A 26,092-nucleotide genomic window follows, 5' to 3' on the forward strand; every position below is an offset into this window, starting at 1 on the left:
GAGATTCTTTGCAAGCGGCACACTATTGGAGATGCGGAGAACTTTGTGAAAAGTGCTGTCTGTCGTGCCATTCACAAAGTTTACCTGGCGCTCAAGCTGTTTTTATGGGTTTTTGTGATATTTCCAAGTCACTTAAGACCCCAGGTTGTAAAGCAATTATTATTATTTTTTTGGCCATTGCAGGTATATTATAATTGTTAATGAAGATCATGCAATCATGACCATGGTGATACGTGTGACTTAAAGTTTGTCCCTCAGGCTTCCCTAATGTGATTGGTGCCAAGGACTGCACACACGTTCCCATCAAGGCCCGCCCAGGCCCGCAGACCAATGAAGGGGATTTCGTGTACCGAAAGGGGGTTCACAGCGTAAATGTGCAGGTAAATTACTATTACAATTCTTAATATTCCAGATTATTAATATTATATCAAAAAAAAAAGAAAAAAAGAATGGAATCAAAAAGTATGCAGTTGACTGACTAAAATCTCTTAGATGGTGTGTGACTATGTTCCATATGTGACCCTGGATCACAAAACCAGTCATGAGTCGCACGGGTATATTTGTGGCAATAGCCAACAATACATTGTATGGGTCAAAATTCAAAAATTTTCTTTTATGCCAAAAATCATTAGGATATTAGTAAAGATCATGTGCCATGAAAATATTTTGTAATTTTCCTACCGTAAATATATAAAACATTTATTTTTTTGAGTGAATGCAGCACAATCGCGAACATAGATGGACAACTTTAAAGGCAATTTTTCTCAATGTTTCATATATATATACAGTATATGATATTGCATTTCTGTCAAAAGATCCTCCTAAATATTACACAATGCACCTTTAAAAGTCATTAAGCAACTCATTTGAACTCTTATACGATTATGATTTCATTTATTAAGATGTGTTGATTTATTAAGAACAGCAACAAACATTTAAAATGCGACTAAATATCACGTGGGCCTGAAAGAACTGTTTTCCTCAAATTTTACAGAGGACGACTCTTTTCCATTAATATGATACACTGCTTTGTGTATTTAACATGAAAAACAAAATAAGGCTTTGAAACAAAGATCAACAGCCTCCAGCAAAGACTCGGTCTCAATGGCATGGCCTGGAACAACGGCAAAGGTCTGACATGTCCCCCTCGTCTCATCCCTGATGCTCCAGTCATCTCATTTTGTAAATATTCAACCATGTTGGTCCCCACCTGTTGATTACACACACTCACTTAGAGTGTTGCAATATTACTGACATGCAAGTTAAACTTTTTTTGTGGAAGTGTAATATTTTTTTTTTTTTTTGCAAACATTACCAAATATGACCAAATGTGAAAAACAAACAAAATGTCTATTTACACATTACCTCAGCCAGCCTAAAATAGTCTGAATATAAACACTTATTATAGGTCTACCGTTAGTGATTCAGGATAAGACAAAAACACAATTTGGAAAATTGGGCAACATAAAAAATTGAAAAATTCAGCGCAAAATTAAGCTATACTACACACAATCTGTTTTAGTGCATATCTTTTTCTAAGCCAGGAACCCAGAGATAGGCACAGGGCCCCTATTAGACTACAGGGTTATCACATAAAAGTTAGTTAAACCAGGTCAACATTAATAATATGTCATGGTGAATCAAGACGACGGAAGCAGAATGCAAGTAACTCAGGTTTATTGAAGAAATAACAAGTGAAAGTCCGATGATGTAACAGGTGCAAGTCCGATGATGTAACAGGTGAAAGTCCGATGATGAGAGAGACGCTGGTGACACAGGGACTGGATGGTCAGCGAGGTCCGTGGTGAGGTGCCGTAACCGTGAAACCCAAGTGAAGACGAAATCCGAAGAACAGAGAACAGGAACTGGAACAGGAAACAGGAACGTCGACAATACTGGGATCACAAACGGGAGACATCAACCAACGATCTGACAATGAGAGAAGAATGCGGTGAGGTTTTATAGGAGACTGAATGAGCTGCAGCTGGGGTGATGAATGAGATCAGCTGGATCGCTGATCCTCCGGAATGAGTGCCACGCCCACTCACACACACACACACACACACACACACACAGAACAACAGTTACACGAGACACGAAGGAAACAATGAATTTATGAACCGTGACAGTACCCCCTCCCCTAAGAACGCCTCATGGCGTCCCTAGGCTCCCTTACCTGTTGATTGTAATCATCAATAAGGGAGTGATCCAGAATGTCTCTGGCAGGTACCCAACTTCTCGCCTCCGGACCATAACCCTCCCAGTCCACCAAGTACTGGAATCCGCGTCCCCTCCGCCTCTTGTCCAGAATACGATCTACCGAATAGGTTGGTTCCCCGTCTACGAGACGCGGCGGTGGGGGAACCGGGGCTGGCGGATTAATACGGGAAAAAAACACGGGTTTAATTTTGGATACATGAAACACGGGGTGAATCCTCCTGTACACTGGAGGGAGGTTGAGGCGGACTGCCACCGGACTAATGATCTTGGTGACAGTAAACGGGCCGATAAATTTAGGAGCAAGTTTATTAGAAACGGAGCGGAGCGGAATATCCTTAGTAGAAAGCCACACTTTTTGACCAACGACGTATACGGGAGGCCTAGACTGGTGGCGATCGGCTTTGGCCTTGGTGCGCGCTCCCGCCTGGAGTAGAGTCTCACGGGCTCTAGTCCAGGTGCGACGACACCTCTGGACAAATGCGTGGGCAGAGGGAACCGCGACTTCGGATTCCAGACTAGGAAGTATAGGTGGCTGGTAACCTACACTACACTCAAACGGAGATAGGCCCGTAGATGACACTGGTAACGTATTGTGTGCGTACTCCACCATAGACAATTCCTGACTCCACGAGGAAGGATTCTTGGAAACCAAACATCGCAACGTTCTCTCCAAATCTTGGTTGGCTCTCTCAGTTTGTCCATTGCTCTGGGGATGAAACCCTGAGGACAGACTTACAGTCGCCCCTAACAATCTACAAAACTCTCGCCAAAATTTGGACACAAATTGGGGTCCCCTGTCGGAAACCACGTCTGTCGGGAGGCCATGTAAGCGAAAGACGTGATCAACGACGACCAACGCTGTCTCCTTGGCTGTGGGTAATTTGGGCAAGGGGATGAAATGGGTCGCCTTCGAGAACCGGTCCACCACGGTCAAAACTACCGTGTTACCCCGAGAGGGTGGGAGGGCGGTGATAAAATCTAGCGAAATATGGGACCAGGGTCTCGAAGGGACAGGCAGCGGTTGGAGTAACCCATCTGGGGAGCGATTGGAAGTCTTACCAGTGGCGCAAACTGAGCAAGCCAAAACAAAACTGTGAACATCACGAGCCATGAGAGGCCACCAGAATCGTTGCTTGACCAAAAACTTGGTTCGATTAACTCCTGGATGACAAGCCACATTGGAACAATGCCCCCACTGAATAACGTCGGACCGTAATCCCTCCGGTACAAATAAGCGGTTCGGTGGGCAACCGACCGGGGGCGTTACCCCTTCTAAGGCTCTCTTGACCTTCGATTCGACCTCCCATACGAGTGTGGAGACAAATAGATTCTCGGGTAAAATGCACTCGGGAGTAGACGGGCGTTCGGAACGATCAAAAATACGCGATAAAGAATCGGGTTTGATGTTTTTGGAACCTGGGCGGTACGAGAGTGTAAAGTCAAAACGTCCGAAAAAAAGTGCCCACCGAGCCTGCCTGGAGTTCAATCTTTTGGCAGTTCTAATGTATTCCAAATTCTTATGGTCTGTCCAAACGATAAAAAGTACCCCCGACCCTTCTAACCAGTGACGCCATTCTTCCAATGCTAACTTGACCGCCAACAATTCTCTGTTACCAATGTCATAATTGCATTCGGCAGGAGACAAACGATGGGACAAAAATGCGCACGGGTGCATTCTATCGTCTGAGGGAGAACGCTGAGAGATCACTGCACCTACCCCCACCTCTGACGCATCAACCTCCACCACGAACTGACGTGATGGATCAGGGGTAATCAAGATGGGAGCCGAAACAAAGCGACTTTTGAGTTTGGCAAACGCAGCCTTAGCTGCGTCTGACCACCTGAACGTAGTTCTGGGGGAGGTCAAGGCAGTCAGAGGCGAGGCTAGTTGGCTGAAATTGCGAATGAACCGCCGGTAGAAATTGGCGAACCCCAGAAACCGCTGTAGGGCCTTACGGGAATCTGGAGTTGGCCATTCCACCACAGCCTTAACCTTCTCCGGATCCATCCGAATTCCCTCAGCCGACACAATGTACCCTAGAAAAGAAACAGACTGTGCATGAAAATCGCATTTCTCCGCCTTGACAAAAAGCCCATTCTCTAACAACCTCTGGAGCACTCGTCGGACGTGCTGCACGTGTTCCTGGAGAGAAGACGAAAAAATCAATATGTCATCCAGGTAGACATATAGAAACTGGTCGACCATATCTCGCAGCACGTCATTGACGAGTGCTTGGAAGACTGCTGGGGAGTTGGACAGCCCGAAGGGCATGACCAAGTATTCAAAGTGCCCCCTGGGGGTGTTAAAAGCAGTCTTCCACTCATCCCCCTTCCTGATGCGGACCAAATGATAAGCATTACGTAAGTCCAATTTAGTGAAGACGGACGCTCCCTGCAACCTCTCGAAGGCTGAAGACATCAACGGCAAAGGATAAGTATTCTTTACCGTGATGTTGTTCAGCCCTCGGTAATCAATACAAGGTCGCAGAGAACCGTCCTTCTTCCCCACAAAAAAGAACCCCGCCCCCGCAGGAGATGAGGAAGGCTGGATGAACCCGGATGCCAGAGAATCAGAAATATATTTCTCCATGGCCCCCCTCTCTGGAACAGAAAGCGAATATAACTTGCCCTTAGGCGGAGCTTTACCTGGCAGTAAGTCTATTGCACAGTCATAGGGACGATGCGGAGGAAGAGAAGCAGCCCGAGACTTACTGAACACTTCCTTCAGGTCCAGGTACTCCGTGGGCACGTTAGATAAATCCCCTGTCTCCTCCTGAAACACAGAGACAGAAACAGACGGACAAGCAGAGACAAGACAAGACTCATGACACTTAGTACTCCATTCCAACACCGTGCGCTGCTGCCAGTCTATCTTGGGATTATGTTTGATGAGCCAGGGATGTCCTAAAACTATGGGTGCAAGAGGGGAGTCCAGAATGTAAAATGACAGGGTCTCAATGTGGTTGCCAGATGTGATGAGCGTGACGGGTCCGGTGGTGTGTGAAATGTTGGGTAGATCTTGACCATTGAGATCGCGGACTTCTATCTTGCGGGTGAGTGGTAATAAGGGGACTTGAAACTTGTGAGCAAACGTGCAGTCCATAAAATTACCTTCTGCCCCTGAATCCACCAGTGCTTGTCCGTCGTGCTCGTGAGCTGACCACCTCAGTCTTACTGGGAGGACCGTAGATGTTGGTGAGGTCTTCTCGGCGGAGATCCCACCCGACAGTAGCCTCAGGATTACTGCCGGGCTTGCCCTTTTACCGGGCAACCGAACGCAAAGTGACCAGCTGCTCCACAGTAAAGACAAAGTCCTTGGGACCTCCGCCTTTCCTTCTCCTCCCGAGTAAGCCGAGCCCGCCCAACCTGCATGGGCTCGTGATCGTAGACGGGGCTGACCGCATCCCCGCCGCTGGACCGTGGAAGCTCTACTCCTTCCGCCATTCGACCAGGCAATCTTCTCCGCTCCACACGGGATAAACGAGCGTCTACTCGAAGTGCCAGTTCTATAAGTCCGTTTAGAGACATGGGCAGGTCCAGGGCGTAGATCTCCTTTTGGATGCGGTCAGCCAGCCCATGCAGGAACATGTCCCACTGCGCCTCCTCGTTCCAATGACACTCTACCGCCAAAGTACGAAACTCAATAGAATAGTCAGAAACTGACCTCTCTCCTTGTCTTAGCTCAGCTAGGATGCGGGCCGCCTCTCTCCCGGTGCTGGCGCGGTCGAAGACCCTCTTCATTTCGGCGGAGAGTGTCTGGAACGAGGTGCAGCATGGGTCTTGATCCTCCCACACCGCCGTTCCCCAGAGTGCTGCCTTCCCAGTCAGGAGAGTCAAAACGAAAGCCACCTTGGCTGACTCATTGGCGAAGGTTCTCGGCTGCAGGGAAAAATGCATCGAACAGCGAGTCAAAAACGCTCTGCAAAAGCTTGGCTCACCTGCATATGCCTCAGGTATAGGAAGGCGCGGCTCCGACTGGGAGGTGTTCTCCGGTGGTGTGGGGGGAACGGGCGGTGTGGGTGGCGCAGTGGGATTACGCAAGGTCTGAAGTTGCTGGGTGAGCTCGGACACCTGTGTCACCAGCGCTTGAACTGCCCGAGCTGTGTCGTTGAGGTTTTTCTCTTGGTGAACCATGCGTTGTATACTGGTGCTGACAAAGGTTTCCAGAGATGAAGGATCACTTGCTGCTTCCATAGCGTGGTCAGATCGTTCTGTCATGGTGAATCAAGACGACGGAAGCAGAATGCAAGTAACTCAGGTTTATTGAAGAAATAACAAGTGAAAGTCCGATGATGTAACAGGTGCAAGTCCGATGATGTAACAGGTGAAAGTCCGATGATGAGAGAGATGCTGGTGACACAGGGACTGGATGGTCAGCGAGGTCCGTGGTGAGGTGCCGTAACCGTGAAACCCAAGTGAAGACGAAATCCGAAGAACAGAGAACAGGAACTGGAACAGGAAACAGGAACGTCGACAATACTGGGATCACAAACGGGAGACATCAACCAACGATCTGACAATGAGAGAAGAATGCGGTGAGGTTTTATAGGAGACTGAATGAGCTGCAGCTGGGGTGATGAATGAGATCAGCTGGATCGCTGATCCTCCGGAATGAGTGCCACGCCCACTCACACACACACACACACACACACACACACACACACACACACACACAGAACAACAGTTACACGAGACACAAAGGAAACAATGAATTTATGAACCGTGACATAATATGATGATGATATTATTATTATTATTATTGACAGATTCATATATACAGTGAGGAAAATAAGTATTTGAACACCCTGCTATTTTGCAAGTTCTCCCACTTAGAAATCATGGAGGGGTCTGAAATTGTCATCGTAGGTGCATGTCCACTGTGAGAGACATAATCAAAAAAAAAATAATCCAGAAATCACAATATATGATTTTTTAACTATTTATTTGTATGATACAGCTTTTTTTTTTTTTTTTAAATGAATCTGAAGTCACAAGAGGTAAATTAATTTGTTTCTTCTTCTAAGCTGTTCCAGACGTAGGTGCTACTTTTAGGGCTAGAATGCTTCGTGAATTACTCTTAGTAAAACACATTAGGAGTCTAAAGTTATGAGTGACACACCCATTATTTTTAGGAGTTTCTCTTAAATTCGCCAGTTAGGAGCTACTTGTAGCCTCTTATAAGAATCTTTGTGAATGCGGCCCCAGGTAAAAAAATTTGATATGCTCACTTGAACAGGATGAGAACAGTATTTGAATGTTATTCTCTGGTTGTAAGTTGCCTGGGTTTCCCCATGCTGCCTTGAGCACAGCACGCTTTTATTCACGCTGCTAGGCAGGCTGGACACCATGGACCAGATTTTCCCCTCAAAAAGGGAACCAATCACAGAACGGGGAGGGAGCAGCAAGACGATGACGACGTCTATGCGACACACCGAAGCAGTTTGTTTATATCTATGGATCCAACATGGCAGCAGACGCGAAGTTGCCTTTCGATGCAGCCTTAGATAGTGTTCTAAGTAGTTTAAAACGCAAGTTTATTTCGTCTTCTTCCTCGTCGGATTTCTGCCGCTCTACATACGTCATCTGGTATAATTGAAACGATTGGCTATGAGCTACGTGCAGGTGCATTTGATAGACATTCGTAGCACCCAATAAACAGCTCTGGGCATCCGCAAACCACGCCTCAAATATGAGAAAATGAACATGTGGTTCCCAGACCACGTCTCAATGAGAAAGAGGTCTAACGTTAGCCAGGCTAGGTTGTAAGTGGCTTTGGATAAAAGTGTCTGCTAAATAATTAAATGTAAAAGTAAACATGTAGGCCTAGATAAAAGGAAACATATTAGGCTACAGGGGGTCAGGAGACCTAGAGAGTTGAAATAAAAGCTATTTTTGTGAAACTATAAGAATTGAAATTATGATATGATTAGCAGAGGCAACATAACTTTTTTAAAATATATAGTTTTTTTTTTTTTTTATTAGTCGTGCTTGCCATAGGCAAATATTATTATTATTTTACCATTTTTGTGAACTATTGTAGTACTTATTCATGGATTTCATCAGGTCCCTGATGCACGCTCCTGTACCGCATACGCACTGCACACGGCTTTCTCGTCTTACACATCACACACTCCACTGTTATGGTGGCCATTTCAGTAGATTTACTCACTAACATTGTTATGGAAACTCATTAAGCATGGAAACTAACATATGGTAGTATCGTGCTACAGCGCACATTCTATCAGCTGCAGTTATGGCGCCTCAGTCCCAATACTGTAAAACTCGACGTACATTCACATCACAGGTTAATGCAATGCAGCGGTAGAGTTACACTCACAGGACACTGCACTTATTCGCAATCACAAAAGTTCATTATTTGCTCGTGCTTTAAAGCTCTGCCAGGTAAACATTTCATTGGCGTTCTGTTCTCACATGATGCACTTTTTCTGAGCGTGTACGCCCGGAGCGCGTGCGCACACTGTCAAACAGCGCCAAACTGGATTTTTGTTGGGTCAGACCCATCTGCTAGCAATGGAAAAATATGCACAAAACAATCCACTTTTAAATTTTAATTTATCATCAGATGGACAGATCATTTCTCAGGGGAGGCAGGGCTTATCCTAGGGGAGGCACTGCCTCCCCCAGCCTCCCCTAGACACGCCCCTGAGAAACACTAAAGCAAAACAGGTTGCATGTCAATAAAGGACCTCTGTGCCTCCTCTGTGGTGGGTCTGAAGACCGTTCCTCCTCTCCTGTAGATGGATGGGGGAAGCAGAGTTAGCAGGACCTTCAAAGCTGTCTCAGTGTCTCCCCTTTAGCAGCTAAACAATATGAGCATAATACAAAAAGTTGCATTAACAAAATAGTATGCTGTATATAACAATTCATATTTCTAAAGTAACATTTCTGACTTTTCTGCCCTGGTGTTTAAGATGGCGCTGTTGTGAATATAGCAAAAAAGCAGTGGTGGAAAGAGTACTAAAGAATTGTACTTAAGTAAAAGTATTGCTACTTAAGTAATAATTTACTTGAGTACAAGTAGAAGTACTGACAAATAATATGACTCAAGTAAGAGTAAATAAGTAGTTTGCTTAAAAACTACTCAAGTAACTACGTTACAAAGTACTTTAGTATTATTTTTCTATTTTTACCCAAAATGGGGAGATGATAGTGTGGGATTACAAATGTAAGAATATGTTTAAGATCTGCTGATCCTACTTCCTTACATAACATCACATAAAAAAAAAAACTAAGGTGAACTATACTGTATTGGGCATTCAAGGTGAACATGAGGGCATCCATTTACTGATTAGATTTAACAGTTTCCTTTGAAGGGGTTTTGTTAGTCTTTAATCTTCCTACTAAGAGATGAACTATGTGTGAATGTTACAAAGTCTTAGCTCTCGTGACCATGTGTTGTTTATACAATTTGGGGGGTACCATTATCTCAGTTGGGGGTAATTGCCTCTATTGTCTTCATCCCTAAGGCTGTGTGTAAGTTCAGCACCTTTAAGGACTGCCCACTGAATTGCCTATTAGATAACATGTAAAGTTCCCTTAGTCAGACTTGGAAGAACACTACAGACGACACACAGCGAAGATCCGAATAAATCACTTCTGCTTATCCCAACGTCTCCTGGTTTTGCTTCGATGAAAGAAAACTTTCCAACCATTGCGATATGGAGCGCTAAACACTCATGTCAATTCTGTTTCATTCATACTGGAAGCCCAGTACATACTGATTCATACCTCACGCAGAAAGTCCACAAGTGAGATTCATAGAAGAGATTCACTTATGATGTTTCAGGAAATGCCAATATGGATATAATAACATGCAAACAGAGACATTTGACTGAAGAAACATGAAGACAAACACATGATAGCGATAATATATCTGTGTTCATCAAGCTATCTCAGGTATTTTCATAAGAATGATGTATGTCTTTAAAGGGATGGTTCACCCAAAAAGGACAATTAGCCTCTGATTTATTCACCCTCAAACCATCCTATGTGTATATGACATTCTTCTTTCAGGTGAATGCAATCAAATTTATTTAAAAAAATGTCCTGGCTCTTCCAAGCTTTATAATGGCAGTGAATGGCTGGAGAAAATTTGAAGCCCAAAAAAGTGCACCCATCCATGATAAATGTGCTCCACTTTTACTCCAGGGGGTTAATAAAGGCCTTCTGAAGTGAAGCTATGTGTTTTTGTAAGGAAAATACCCATATTTATAACTTTATAATCTAAAATAACTAGCTTCAGCCAGACGACTGACCATATGCACCATATACATTCTACATCATACATGTGTCACAGGTTACTCTTGTGGCGCAAGTCAATTTGCTTAGTATGCGTACGATCGTCTGGAGGAAGCTAGTTATTTTAGATTATAAAGTTATAAATATGGTTTTTTTTCAAAAACCCATGGCTTCGCTTCCGAAGGCCTTTATTAACCCACTGGAGCAGTGTGGTGTATTTTTTTTTTATCATGAATGGATGCACTTTTTTGGGTTTTAAATTTTTTCCAGCCATTCACTGCCATTATAAAACTTGGAGGAGCCAGGACATTTATATTAATTATGTGTGAGTAAATCATGGGATAATTTTCAGTTTTTGGTGAACTAACCCATTGATGCAATGCTAATCAACATAGCCTGTGTTATAGAATTTAATAAAATAATATACTCTCACACATGAAACCACAGAAGTAATTTCAAATAATTTTGATTTTGAAGCAAAACATGATATTAAACTCATAAATTGTAGTTTTTGACGTACGCTAAGCAAACATACTAGCTTTCCCTGTTGTCAAGAGCAAATGTTTTATTACTAATCTTTAAAAGTAAGCCCAGGGGCCTGTACCATGAAGCCGGTTTAGGTGGCTAGCCGGCTATGTTTCAGCTTAGTTTCCGCCAACTCTGGGTTTTAGGTACTATGAAAGTAGCTTGGCTTTAATCGGTGTTCGTTGCCATGGTATCTTACGCTGCACGGCTAACCTGCTCCGGGGCAGGTTATGTTCTGGATTCAAGATCTCAGACTGAAGTTTGACCAATCAGCTGAGAGCAAAGAAACATATAGGTGACGTAACTTATTCCCAGTGTCTGTTGCAATGACTTCACCTTTTCTTCCAAATCCTGTGACATCTCAGCGCAAATTATTACATTCTTGCACGGTGGGTGACGCACAGAAGCTAGGGGAAAACACGGTTTGTCAAACCATTCGCAAGGGTCCTCGCTCTGCAGGAGTGAATAGTTTCATTAATAGTGTTCCCCGGACATTTATCGACCATGTCCATAAAAGAGGGCTTTTATAAAATTGCCGGTAAGATATATTGATAGGGTGACATCACATGAACACCTTTTTTTTTCTTTTTTTCAAAAAGCAAATTTCACAAATGTACTATACAATACATGTTAAGAATTATTTTAAATCTTTTTTATTATTATTCTGCTAATCTTATGATATGATTCCCTAGAGTCATTGCAACATGTATGCAGTCTATTGCTCCAATCTCCACTGCTCTAGGGGAACATGAGGCAGATTATGTTAATAGGAAATCCTATCACAGCCTTAATGTTCAGGTAGACATGATGTGGATATGTGAATGATTATTTTCTGTGAGATGAATCTTTAAATTAATAGTAACATTAACAGCTATAACAATGATCTACTAAACATTTCATCTACAGACGACTTGTGGTGGTCATGAACGTATGATCACAAGTTTGGATGCTAAATGGCCTGGCTCCAGTGCTTGACTCACGAATTTTCCATGAGTCTTTGTTGTGTCAGCGCTTTGAGGAAAGCAAGTTAAATTTGGTACAGTACAAAACACTGTTAATTTGAACTGAGATAGAAAAACCTATAACCCCCTATCATGACCCTCAGACAGGGCCATGCACAGCACCGCTTCAGTGTGGCCCTCAGTTAAACCAGAGTGAAGATAGAGATGACCTTTGGCATCCTAAAGGCACGTTTCAACTGTGTTCGGCGCTTCAGAGTCACCAGAGCGGACCACCCAACTGGTGCAGATGTAGATGCAATCACCATACAATATTACACTTAATAAAAGCACATTGAAACTGCAGATAGGTCTCAAACTGTTTTATTGGTTTTGTGGGATGAGAGGGAGAAAGAGAGCAAGACAAATTTGCATTAATAAATATTCATACTAAAGTGTTACTTGGTTAAATAAGTTCACATACTGAGATCAGTTTTATCCAGCTTGATCTCCAATTGATCTCCAGCTCCTTTAGTGTGCAGTCTAGTTCAAGACTCCTTTAGTGTGCAGTCTAGTTCAAGACTCCTTTAGTGTGCAGTCTAGTTCAAGACTCCTTTAGTGTGCAGTCTAGTTCAAGACTCCTTTAGTGTCCAGTCTAGTTCAAGTCTCCTTTAGTGAACAGTCTAGTTCAAGTCTCCTAGTGTGCAGTCTAGTTCAAGTCTCCTTTAGTGAACAGTCTAGTTCAAGTCTCCTAGTGTGCAGTCTAGTTCAAGTCTCCTTTTGTACAGGGCCCTGACTGAGTCTGTTTCCACCTGAAACATAATTCCACCACAAACATGATCATTACAAGTTTTCTGGAGGCTAATCAAATCACAAAAAGTTCCTTGACTTCCTACAAACACAGGACTGACTGTAATTTATGTCAAGGGTTTTAAATCCTTACACATTTCTTCTGAAGGCCATTGAGATAGAGGCCTCAGTTTCTGGGGCAGGTTGTGAAAAATCCTACAATAAAAGAGATGTGTAAGGGCCCGTCCCTTTTTTATGCCACACATTTAAATGTTTGCCATAATAAAAAACCCAGTGCATTCACATCAGCAACTGTCTGAGAACACACAGACAGAGTATCTTCATCATTTCCTCCACCCTAATAAATAAAAATAGGCCAAAGTAAAGCATAACTGTTGTAAAGCAGGTTATGTTTGGTGTTCTGTCTGCTGCATACTGACCTCTGTGTGGGAGACTGTGTGTGTGTGTGCTGGCTTCAACAGGGACACTGTATTTCCCTCTACTGCAGAACATACAGTCAGCCATATTTAAAACTTAAAAAAGTGGTAATGTATTGCACACCCAGTGTTACTTGCTTAGAGGAGCCAGCACCAGGGTCAGATTGTACAGCACCTGTAATCCCATCCATAATCGGCCGTCCCTTATTGCCTACTCAGAGCCAACTCCTCCAGTAGTGTATTCTGGTTTTCTGAATTTAACTCTTTATTTCTGTTTGCTGCAAACAAGTGTTTGTGATAAAATGTTCACAAAAATAATAAAAGATTGTGGTAAATACTCACCACTTTGAATTATATTTTTAGGAACTTAGGAATTTAAGAACATTTGGAGTTGGGGTTGCATCTAAAAATCAATGAATATTAATCTTTCTTAGTACATGCACATTTTTATATATTATAAAAATAGGCTATAGTATATTACTATTACACGTATAGGCTATACACATTATACATAATTTTACATAAATATAGAACGTATTTGTTTAACTTGCACATTAACAATCAGCAATCTTTCTCCAACAGTCTTCTCTTGCTTTGGCAGCAGAGACCGTATTGTTTCGAGCTTGAAATACATATTTAAATTCATCGTAATTCTGAATAATTATCTCTTGCTCCTCCGCGGAAAAATATAACGCTCTCGCTCTACTATCCGCGATTGGCTGTTCAGTGTCGACGTCACTCTTTTATGTGCACGCGCGCGTGGAGTAATCATAGCTTAAAGATCAAAGCCTGAGTTGACAGAGAAAGTTGATGAGCTGCATCATGGTACCAATAAAGCCTGATCGCATCGGTTTGGATTTGTCAACTCAAAACCAATCCTGTAACCCCGAGTTTGTTCAGCTACCTTCATGGTACAGGCCCCAGGTAAGATCATTTGAATGTTTTTATTTGAATAATTTCATAATTGAAAGCAAAGAAGGTTAAGTGAAAGATCCGATAAAAAAAGAGAGATGTAGTATGAATAAAAAAGTGCCAGTTTTTTATTTTTGTTGTTTATGTTTGTTATTATTGTTATATTTATTGTTATTATTGTTATATTGTTATTATTGTTGTTTGTTATTATTGTTGTTTATGTTTGTTGTTAAGTGGGGTATGGTTAACATTAAATTAAATGCTCTTTTTTTTCGTTCTACCAAAAATGTGCTGGGAGCCTACTATTGCTTTTACATTAGGGATGTCCCGATCCGATCCACGGCATCGGTAGGCCTACCGTGCCGATACTGGCCCAAAACGCTAGATCGGATATCGGAGGGGAGAAAAAAAATGATCTGATACCCATTAGGGATGGAATGCTGAACGTATGTTCGGTGCATGGATTTACACAGAGAATACACGCGTAAAAATAAATAAAACTCGCGTGCACATTAATCAATGTCATACGGAACAAACGTTACTGTTAGATACACGCATATGCGGGTTCTTTAGGGACACCTAATCTGTAGCCCCGCCTTAAGGCCTATTTATACTTCTGCGTCGAACTGCCGCCGTAGCTACGTCGTAGGCTGTGTGTAGCGCGCGTACCCTACGGCGTAACCTGACGTGCACCTCTCCAAAAATGTAACAACGCGTCAATTCTACGCGGACGCCAGCGCTGTGATTGGTCTGCCAGAACCCCTCCCTCGGGGTTTCACATGCTCCCTAGGTGCGCGTCAACGCGGACAACAACACAGAAGTATAAATTAAAACCAACACGTTGCCTACGGCGTATAGGCTCCGGCGTAGGTCCGACGCAGAAGTATAATGAGGCCTTTAGCTCTGAACGCGCGTATATATCGCTTCAAATACTCACTTTATCATTATACGCGCGCGGCGCGTCCTATTCGCTTTGGACGCGCGAATGGATTCAAACTAAAGCATCTAACTAGACGCAATAGACGCGAATTTGACACTCTATTCGCGTTTGGTGTGAACGCAGCAAAATGAACAGGCTGCGATGTCAAGATTGAAATGCTGGAGTGAGTGTGTGTGTGTGTGTGTGTGTGTGTGTGTGTGTGTGTGTGTGTCAGAGAGAGAGAGAGAGGCACGGTCGCGATCGAACAGTGGAAACATAAAAACATACTCCGTCATTTTCATACAGGACATCATTAAAACTGCAAAAAGTGTTTAGCCTATATATATTTGTGTAAAACACAACATTGTGCTTTTGTCAAACTGTAAACTCTTTTCAAACTGCAACTGTCACCCAACCAAAATCTCTCACACACACACATGCTGTTTAAAAGCAAAAATGATCTCATCTTTTGGACATTCATCATATTGCATTGGTTTTCATTTCTTGTCCTAAAACAGGGCACTAATCTGTTTATTTTTAAGTTACACATTCTACATTGAATAAAAAAGAAAATCAAATGTGTTTTTAAAAGTAGTATTATTTTATACAGAAATAAATTATTTATAATTCAGATGAGAATAAATTTAAAGTTAATTAAAATTTTAAGGAAACAAATATATTGATCTGAAATATAGCAAATTAATTTTAAATTCATTCAGCTTACCAAACATATCTCAAGGTCTTTTGAATAAAGGGTGGCAGTCTTTCATTATCAGCTGTTGTTGTGGACTAATGAAGAAGTATTTGTTCTCCATTTGAGTGAGATGTTTTTGTGTGGCTAATTGAGCAAAGTGCTTCCATATATTTTATTATTAGTAGTATTAGTTCAAGAATAAAATAAAAATATCGGATTGATATTGGTATCGGCAAATAGCCAAAGCTGCAGTATCGGTATCGGAAGTGAAAAAGTGGTATCAGGACATCCCTATTTTACATGCATCTGATTGACAGACAAATCATGCGATCTTATTTCTGTTGTTGAGGGTTTTTCAGCTTTGTACAAAGTTTGCTTCGTACATTTAATTTAACTGTATCCCAGCTAACAATTTATGGTTCCCAGAACATTCTCGGAACGTTAGTTTTTGGTTGCGGGAACGTTCCCTTAAGGTTAGGGTTTGGTTCCCATGGAAAGTTTTCTTAACGTTCAGGGAACGTTAGTTTTTAGTTACATTGCAACCTTTAGGTAACGTTCCCCTAACGTTCTCTTAATGTTGCAACCTTTAGGTAACATTCCCCTAACGTTCTCTTAACGTTGCAACCTTTAGGTAACGTTCCCCTAACGTTCTCTTAATGTTGCAACCTTTAGGTAACGTTCTTTTTTACATTCCCCTAACCTTTAAAAAACTTTAACAATTGTATTATTATTTTAAACTGTCTGTGCATGAGCAAGATTAAATCATTATATATTAGCAGGAATGAATGAGCAAACTTGATGGGATTTAAATATAATAATACCTTAATATACAATATAAAATGAACAATAAAAGGCCTAAAAATATAATACAAGAATCAGAATCAATTTTATACAGTTTTAATATACAACTATACAAATAAGACATAATATCAATACAAGTACAAATGGAGTGGGATGAAGAGTGCAAAGTAATAGTGCAAATGTAGTGTGCAAGATGCATATTGGAATGATAAAGTATGTAATGTTTAGGTGAATGGCCAAAGTGCCAAAAATACAATTGCTTTCATAAAAAAAAAAAAAAAAAAAAAAAGAGCACCATGGTTTTGAAGGCTCAGTCCTTCTCAGCTGGCCTAAAAAGAAAGAAAGAAACATTTGATATGTCATACTAAAAATGAAGACAGAGACAAAAGCAAGACTTACTAACAAACCTGTTTTTTTTTTTATGATCACAGATATTGATAGTTTTCCCATTCTTTTGATTATTATGAACATCACATAGACGAATTTCAATTTATCATCTGTGTGGGGCAAACTTCAGCACTTGCTCAATCAAGTCCACGTCTGCTGCAGTCAGCGCAGGGAAGTTTTTCTGGGAGGCTGCTAGAGTAGAAGTCAAAATGAAGCAAAGTTACAAGTCAAATTAAAGGTGAACTAAGTAACTTTTTTACCTTAACTGAACAGCTTCGGAGTCATTGGAATGGTTATATTACTTATTTCGGGTTGAATGGTGGTCGTTTCGCACCCCCCTGGTGCCCGTGAGCGGAAAATTCGCACTTGCAACTTTGAGACGGCGGGCCGCCGGCTGCCGCGGCAGGAAGTATCGCGTGATATCAGGTCTCGCGATGTAAACAATTGCTTTACGGCCAAAAGAAATCTGCTCAAATACTGTTATTATTGCGCTCCCTCACGCTGTCCAAACCCGAAGGAAGAAGACGTTTTAAAGAATGTCCCATCTGCTTTGATGTCGTTGATCTACTAGCCTCTGGTGTCTGAGAATCACCAAAAAGTTTTTACAACAGTGTTGTCAAATATCTATTCCGAAGCTGTGGGGGGAGCTCTAGAGAGAAACCTGCGAGCAAAAAGTGAGAATACAGCGAAGAAATCCCGAAGCTACTGAGTGCTGCTTTAAAGCTGCAAGCAGCGATGAAAAGGGCCTTCGCACCCCTGTCACCGCCACCCGGCGCCTTTAGTAAAGGCCTTAAGATTACACTCACCAAATTTGAAGAGGATCAGATCAAAACTGTAGAAGGAGTTCGTTAAAGTACAACATCAGGAAATGGCAAAAACTGCCCAAAATCTGAGAGGAAGTTCAAAATAGCTGACTTCCTGTTGTGTTTAGGGCTATGCTCCAAGATACTTTTTTGTAGGTATTGGGTCATTACATGTATGTACCAAATTTCATACCTGTATGTGAAACGTAGAGCCGGGGCAAAATGTAGGGGCAATAATTAAGCCATTTTGCCCCACCCAATTTTGAAAACCACATCACACGTAAATTTTCACCACTTCTGAAGCGTGTGCAAAGTTTCATGATTTTTCGAGCACATTTTGTATTTGCCACACTTTCTGCTACCAGCAGGTGGCGCTATTGCTATAACCATAATGAGCATGGTCATGTGTTCAGGACAGGACTCTTATCAAACATGTGAAGTTTGGGGCAGATTGGAAATTGTATGCCTGAGTTACTGCAGGCTGTCTGTGGTTGCCTAGCAACATCGGAACTGCAAGCAACATTAATATTGAACTTATCTGATCATGCATATATCACCAAAAGGCCGAAATTGGGTGAACATTTGTCAGGCCACCTGGGGCACACCCTTCGACGAAAACTCTAGATCTGCGCAATTTAACGTCGCAAAGGCCTTAAGATTACACTCACCAAATTTGAAGAGGATCAGATCAAAACTGTAGGAGGAGCTCGTTAAAGTACAACATCAGGAAATTACGAAAAATGCACAAAATCTAGGAGGAAGTTCAAAATAGCTGACTTCCTGTTGTGTTTAGGGCTATGCTCCAAGAGACTTTTTTGTAGGTATTGGGTCATTACATGTATGTACCAAATTTCATACCTGTACGTGAAACGTAGAGCCGGGGCAAAATGTGGGGGCAATAATTTACCGATTTTGCCCCACCCAATTTTGAAAACCATATCACACGTAAATTTTCACCACTTCTGAAGCGTGTGCAAAGTTTCATGAGTTTTCGAGCATGTTTAGACCCTCTAAAAAGCGATTCACTTTGGAGAAGAAGAAGAAGAAGAATAAATGGAGCAAAAACAATAGGGTCCTCTCACCATCGGTGCTCGGGCCCTAATTAAAACCTCCAAGCTAAGCAAAATACTGATGTTAACAATAAAATAACACATGCCTGTTATAACCCTGCAGATTGTCAGGTCCTGGAAGGCCTTCTTTGCCTCTGCCCCGCAGACTATACTGTTTCAGCACGTCATAGACCAACGCTACTTTTGCGTCATCGAAGGGTAACGCCCCTTTTGGGGGGAAAACAAACGGATTCCCCTGTGAACAGAACTCGCTCTAGATCTGCAAAGTTTAAAGTTTCTTGATAGCAAAAACATACACACACAAACATGGCACAAACATACACACACTCTTTGCCGACCGAGGACCGCGAGCGGTATTTAAAGAAGCTACTGGATACGGGGTTAAAGATGTGTCCCTTTGAAATGGTCGTCGAAAACTGGATTAATGACCCCACGCAGTGGCCAAATATGGACTATTCAGACATCTACCACTATCTCGTGGAATCACCAAGTAAGTAGCCTATTTTTCTGTCATTAACACACTCACAGTATGACAAACTAGACGATGAGGCCATGTCAAGAGGAGTCGGTGGTTTACTTGGATCATATTTCACTTGATTTAAGCTATTGACATAGTTTTGTTGTCGACTAGCTATACTAGTTAGAAAGACGAAGCTGCTAGCAGCTAAGTTACGTGATTAACTCTCACTAGGCACGCCACCTTGGCTGTTAACTGATTTTACTGTTGAAATAGTGGCAGGCTGGGACTAAAGTGGACTTGGCTGGTTTCTGCTTGTGTCTAGAAAGTGCTAGGACTTTGAAAGTTGTAAAAAGGTTTACCTAGTACGGTAAAATATGTATGGGACCAATGTATGTCATGTATGTATGGGGCTGTCAAATTGGATGTTGTGACATTACATGCCGTTCGTGTTGTTACATATAGCCCAGAGCAGTGGTCGTCGAAAAGTCATATAGGCCTAGTGCTAATCTTAAGATAGAGCAGACACCACTATAGCCAGAAATGATAAACAATGTAACTGTTTGTGTCTGACAAGCCTGTAGACATAGGAAACAATGAAAAACAAAAGGTCCCTGGAGGCCCATAAGTTTTTCATCAGTGGTTGGGTCCAGGCTGTTTTACACATAAAAAGTGCTTAAAAGTGCTTTGTTTTCAAAAGCAGTGTTAAACCTTCTTGGAGGGTGACTAACAAGCCCCACAACACCTGGGTAGCTGTGGAAAATAGTGGCAAAGTTAGAGCAGCTCACTGCGACTGCATGGCAGGGTAAGAGATCCATACCCTACAAAGCAAAAAGGCAGTAACTACGCAGAGTGCAGAACTGAGAAAAATGACTTTAAAGTTATCCTGTCATCCAGCCTAAGTAGTTGTAGGTAGATTATTGGACATGTGGCTGTTTTGTTACTTTATATTAGCTTATTCTTTGTATATATCAATCCTCATATTTAATTTGATATTTTACCCCTATTTTGCAGTTACTGTATTCTTGCTTTGTATTACTTACCAAAAACGTGGCACCATACCAAGGAAAAAGGCAGTAACTACAGATTCTCCTAATACTATTACCATTTTTCTCCAAAACGACACACATTTGAGATAAGATGTTTTGTCACATAACAAAGGATGTCTTGAATGTCATGAAAATGATAACAACTCATTTTTGACCAAAAATGCAGTTAATGCCTTTTTGTTTTGTAGGGCAAAAAAAAAAAGTGGTTGACTTGTGCTCATGTTTTCGTGGAATTGACACTGTCTTTTTTGTTTTTTACCCAAGACTAGGGGAAAGCTGTTCCCATGTGGGTGCAGTTATGTAAATTGGAAGCTTCAGTCCGCCTGGGCATCACCACCACTGTAAGTACCAGTATAGCCTGCCAATGGAACGCTGTTTCTACAAAAAAAGTTGAGCCATCAGAAATCCGCTCAATAGATTTTGGAGGCAGAGGAAGGAGAGTCATAGGTAAGGTCAAAAGACCCATCCCCAAAGCCTCAGCTAGCCAAAAGGCACAATTTTTACAAATGCTACACGAGACAGGTGAATGTCCTGTGGTGCTGAGTACTTTCAGTAAATATGCAGGCTCCACACCACACCACTCCTCGTGGTTTGAAACACTAACCTTTACCAAGGAAGAGGCAGACAGAGTGGAGGCAGAGACTGTAATGCAGGCAGCCTGTAAGGCCTGGCGCAGGCACCGAGTAGGAAGAATCACCAGCTCAGAACAATCATGTCAGAGGCTAAAAACATAAATAGTCCTTACCTTAAGTGGGGAAGAGACAATGAAAAACATGCCCTAGAGACCTACAAATATGCACTGGGCATTGGCCCAGCCACTGACCAATTATCTACCAACATATTGACAACTGAAGATGTATGCAAAGTGCATGAAGGATTAAGAGTGGACAGATCAGGCTTTAGAATCAGCCATGAAAGACCATACTTTGGTGTATCATGTGACGCCTATGTGTCATGTGATTGTTGCGGCAAGGGAGTGGTGGAGGCAAAGTGTCCGTATAAGTGGGCAGGTCAGCAGTCAGTTAGCTGGACAGATGATGAGAAAGGGCACCTTTCCACATTGTTTTCTTTGAAGCCCAACCATGCTTACTACACTCAGGTACAGTTTACTCTGCAAAGGCAAAGCTATACACAAAGAAATCAGTAGCTGTCAACAGAATTGTGACATTCTTTAACAAATACTGTAGGCACATTTTAATAATACTTCCTTTCCCTCTTCCTCCTTGCAAAAGGTTCAGCTGCAAATGTTTGTGTGTGCAGCACAGTATGCAGACTTTGTTACCTGGACCCCACAGCAGACCACCATCTTTAGAATCTTAAAATATGATGAATTCATTCACGGAATGGTGGATGTGATCAGCAGATTTTGGGCAAAACGCATCCACCCACGATTGATGACAACAGTGCTACAAAGTGAGGTGAGAAAAATAATAATCTTTTTTAAATAATCTATAAAAAAAAATAGAGACACTATTGAACATATTTTAGTATTTATTGAATAATACTTTGTGACATGTTTACAAGTGCTGCACAATCTCTGTACGAATAATAGTATTTGTTCTTGAAATAAAAAATATATATACAAAAGAAGTGTGATAAACCAATTTTACCCTCACAAGGGTTTGAAAACCAGACATAAAAATGTACAAATAACAATAAATACTACTTTAAAGGTATAGTTCACTCAAAAATGAAAATTCTGTCATCGTTTACTCACCCTCAAGTTGTTCCAAACCTGTATGAGTTTGGAACAAAGAAAGATATTGGAAGAATGTTTGTAATCAAACAGATCTCGGTTCCCATTGACTTCCATAGTAGGAAAAAATATATACTATGGAAGTCAATGGGGACCGAGATCTGTTTGGTTACAAACATTCTTCCAAATATCTTCCTTTGTGTTCAGCAGAACAAAGAAACAAATACAGGCTTGGAACAACTTGAGGGTGAGTATTTTCATTTTTGGGTGAACTATCCCTTTAAGTAAAAAAAAAAAAAAAAAACAAGTGCTGCACAAACATTTACAAGTTTGTTAACTGTTGCTTGCCCTTGGTTTTTGTCCCGTGCAGACTTAACCAGACAGTGAGGGAGTGGACTGTCAAGGATGTGAAAGCGACCTTTCAGCACACCAATCACCCAAGGACGTAATCATGTAAGGACGACAACAACAAAAAAGGAGCGCTTTTGTAAATTGACTTTTCAAATAAAACGGCATTACAATAATCATTACAATAATAAAATAATAATTTACTTACCAATATGAATCCGTATGTTTGACTTCCTACGAGACATTTCCACCTCTCTCCCAGGTAACTGCTTCCTCCCTTTTGTGAATGGTGTTATCAGCTCGACACCGAGTAGGGCAAAGTCATCCTGGAGTGTAAACCCCCTGTCTGCCAATATCTAGAGATTAAAAAAAATCCACCATAATATTGCATTGTATTTACTTTGTTCTGCTTTCTCACCAGAGGGTGGTGACATGACACCCTAATCAAATTACATGAATGTGGTTAGTTGAGATACACGTAATTCCAATTTTACCTGATCACCTGGAGAATGGCACACTGAGGACAGGAATCCTGACTGTCGAACAATATGCACATCAGAGGCCCTTCCTCCCCATCCATTTGACAAAAATGTAATGCTGCCAGATGGACTGCATGCTATTAAATATTTCACTGTTGTCCATTTCTTGTAGTTAGAGTATGATTTTGCTCTAAGAAAGGATAAATAATAGCAATGACATAGCCTTTTATTTTAATATGGGATGTGAGAGTGTGTAAAGACATTTCTTGTGACACTCACCTAGCTTTAAGGTTGCTGGGATACTCTGTCCTGATTTCAAAACAATCTATGATTGCTGTGAGTCGTGGGAACTGGGCCTTCATTTCTGGAGGTATCATTGAAAAACATTCCCTTTCAGGCCACTGAACTAAAAAGGAAATTTTCCCATACATCAGGTCAAGCCATCGGATAAAAATTTGCCTGACAGTTGTTTGAGGCATTTTCAGAACGTGACTTAAGAAAAAAAAGGATGGGTTTTGACATAGTTTTATCAGTGTAATAAACAGCTGGTCCCGCGGTGGAATGGAGATGTAGCCTCGTCTCTTCACGAACTGATTAAGCAATGTAAATAGGCTCAAAAACATCATCCAGCTGAGTCCAGTCATCTGTCGGCACTTTCCATCATTTCCCTCCACAGAATAAGATGACAGGCAGTTCCTTGACTCACGCATTTCATCAGGGACATCATCAGCATCATCGTTGTCAGCTGGGCAATGGCCTTCATCGAGAACTAACGAGAAGAATAAGTTGCTTTAGCCCGCACATCTAACCACAATCCAGCTTTAGCCTGACCATCTTAAAGGTGGTATCAGTGATCAATCTCAACGAGTGCATGTCATTAAACTTACTTGTAGGGTAGATCTGGGCTCACAGCAGTCGTTTTTGCCACCTTGCGTTTGAGAAGGGGCGACGTCTGCTCACGTTTCCTGGCGTGTTTATACCGATTTAATTTCTGGTTTGGGTCTGCCACAGTACGGTGAGGAAATATTGTGGGCACAAAATCCGGGTGCAGGGGTTCTTTAACATGGCTTCCTGGAATTGGTTTAACATTGTAAAATACCGTTTCAATACATACATATGAATACTAGGCGGTATCCTAGCTGCCTAGCCATAGCTAGATGAGGGGTGGTGTGGCGCAATGGATAAGACACATGCCTTTGGTGTGAGAGACCCGGGTTCGAATCCACTGTGTGACACCAATGTGTCCCTGAGCAAGACACTTAACCCCTAGTTGCTCCAGAGGCGTGCGCCCTCTGACATATATAGCAATTGTAAGTCGCTTTGGATAAAAGCGTCAGCTAAATGAATAAATGTAAATGTAGATGCTATCTAGCACTAACTGGCTTAGCAGCTAGTTGGTATGGTAACGAAATTAAAGCCAGTAACTAGCTAGTACACTACTTAATATTAGTTAACTTAACTTAATGTGGTGTTGACTCATCTAAAAAGAAAGTAGATTTGAATATTGGTCAGTAAATTTATAATAGGTTTCTTGCACATGTATGGCAACAAAAAAAACTAAAACAAAAAAAACTTACATGCAGGTGGGGGAGGCATTATGTTTATATTGTTCCTGATCGTTTACATGCTTATCTAAATAAACGATGGATGTATTTAGACAACCAAGGAGATGTAATCTCTGTCGTGCTACTAGCTAGCTAGTAGGTTAGCCTGCAGTTTCGTGAACAGAGCTTCTCTTAATACTTCCATTACAATATATCCATTACAGGCTTTACAGCATACAGCCCTCGGACGTATCTTAAGATAAGTGTTAAACCCTAAACCCACATCGGCTCTTAGGGACATATAATATATTAAGTTAACGTTAGCTACTTCACCACCTCAAAGAGCATGCACAGAGAAGTACAAATTAAACAATTCCTCATCGTAAGTACACATTGATGGCCTAAGACACGAAACGAGCGGTTTGTGTGAGAAAACGAACAGTATTTATATCGTTTTTACCTCTTGTACACAACCACGACACAACCACGTCCAAGTGTGCGTTCTGAACCAGAACGCGCGCACACGTCACACACCAGGAAGCGCGCGCGCCCTCAGATCACTTGGACGTGGTTGTGTAAATGAGGTAAAAACGATATAAATACTGGTTAAACCCCAAACCCTTGCATTACAACCACAACATCATGAAACTATAACGTATTTCACTTACTTTTTCGTGAGAATGTTAAGCTGTGTAGGTCGTCGGTTGTTTTTCCAAGACATCCCGATAGTGAACGGTCTAACGTTACTGCCCAGACAGCAAGCCAACATTGAATAAACATTGTTTTTCCATCTGAATCATCATTATGGTTGATATTGAAATTTCAATGCAAAATAAATGTTGAATCACCATTACCATATCGATGAAAACCTGATGTTATTAATGTTGATGGCAACAATATTGGAACAACATTGATCTATAGTTATCTTTATGATTGATTAAGCATTGATATTTGGTTTACCGGGCGATCGCTGAATGTGTTGAAAAGTCATTGATTTATAGTTGACCGGGAAACGACGCTGTTGTTGAAGAATCATCGGCATATAGTTGACCGGGAAATATGATTGAAAATGCATCGATATATAGTTGACCGGGAAATATGATTGAAAATCCATCGATTTTTGGTTGACCGGAAGATCGACACCAACGTACTGCATCGGACACAGCTCATTTCTGGACCCTTGGCAAGCGTACAGGTAAGCTTGCTTAATGTTCGATATGAGTGAATTGTGCCAAATCAAATACTGTTAGGTTGATCGTTAACATGATGGTCAGTGTAACCGACGCAGTGCTGCTGTCACTGAAATCTTTGTTTTGTTTTACCAATGTGTCAAAATCTGCCAAAAGTAGGCTTCGCGGTTCTCTTCTAGGTTATAAAGTTAGCAAAACCTCTGAGTCCCGTCTATTTTTGTGATAGCTAGCTCAAACTACATGTCTGCTGTGCCCATTGCTAGTGTCATGAAATCTATTAACACAGCACTGCTATTTCTTCTGTTCTGACCGCCGGAGAACACCGACGGAACCAACGCCAGCATACTGCTCCATCTAGCGCTACCCACAGAAGTGACCGCGGCGGGCCAGAATTACACAGAAGACATGTAAGTAAAACATGAAGTTACCTTTACTTTATTCAATGCAGAACTGTCTCGAGTTGTAACGTTAACTGGAAATGCCGATTAGACCATCTCGTCGTAATACAAATCCAAAATATAATCCTCAAGCAGGGCTGCGATATGCGTGCGATACAGTTTTGTAACTCCATTGTG

The 26,092-nt window shown here is 41.7% G+C and overlaps 1 long non-coding RNA gene across 2 annotated transcripts; it reads left to right on the plus strand.

Annotated features, from left to right (window-relative positions):
* Positions 1–204: 204 nt before the first annotated feature.
* LOC311283272 lies at positions 205–22,954 on the plus strand. Of its 2 annotated transcripts, none has more exons than XR_014626042.1 (3): positions 205–380; positions 20,525–21,678; positions 22,327–22,954. It is a non-coding gene; the product is annotated as an uncharacterized lncRNA (long non-coding RNA). The 2 variants fall into 2 exon arrangements; XR_014626043.1 differs by lacking the exon at positions 205–380 and adding an exon at positions 19,146–19,244.
* Positions 22,955–26,092: the final 3,138 nt, after the last annotated feature.

The sequence above is a fragment of the Rutilus rutilus genome, assembly GCF_951802725.1.
Source record: "Rutilus rutilus genome assembly, chromosome: 23".
Taxonomy (NCBI): domain Eukaryota; kingdom Metazoa; phylum Chordata; class Actinopteri; order Cypriniformes; family Leuciscidae; genus Rutilus; species Rutilus rutilus.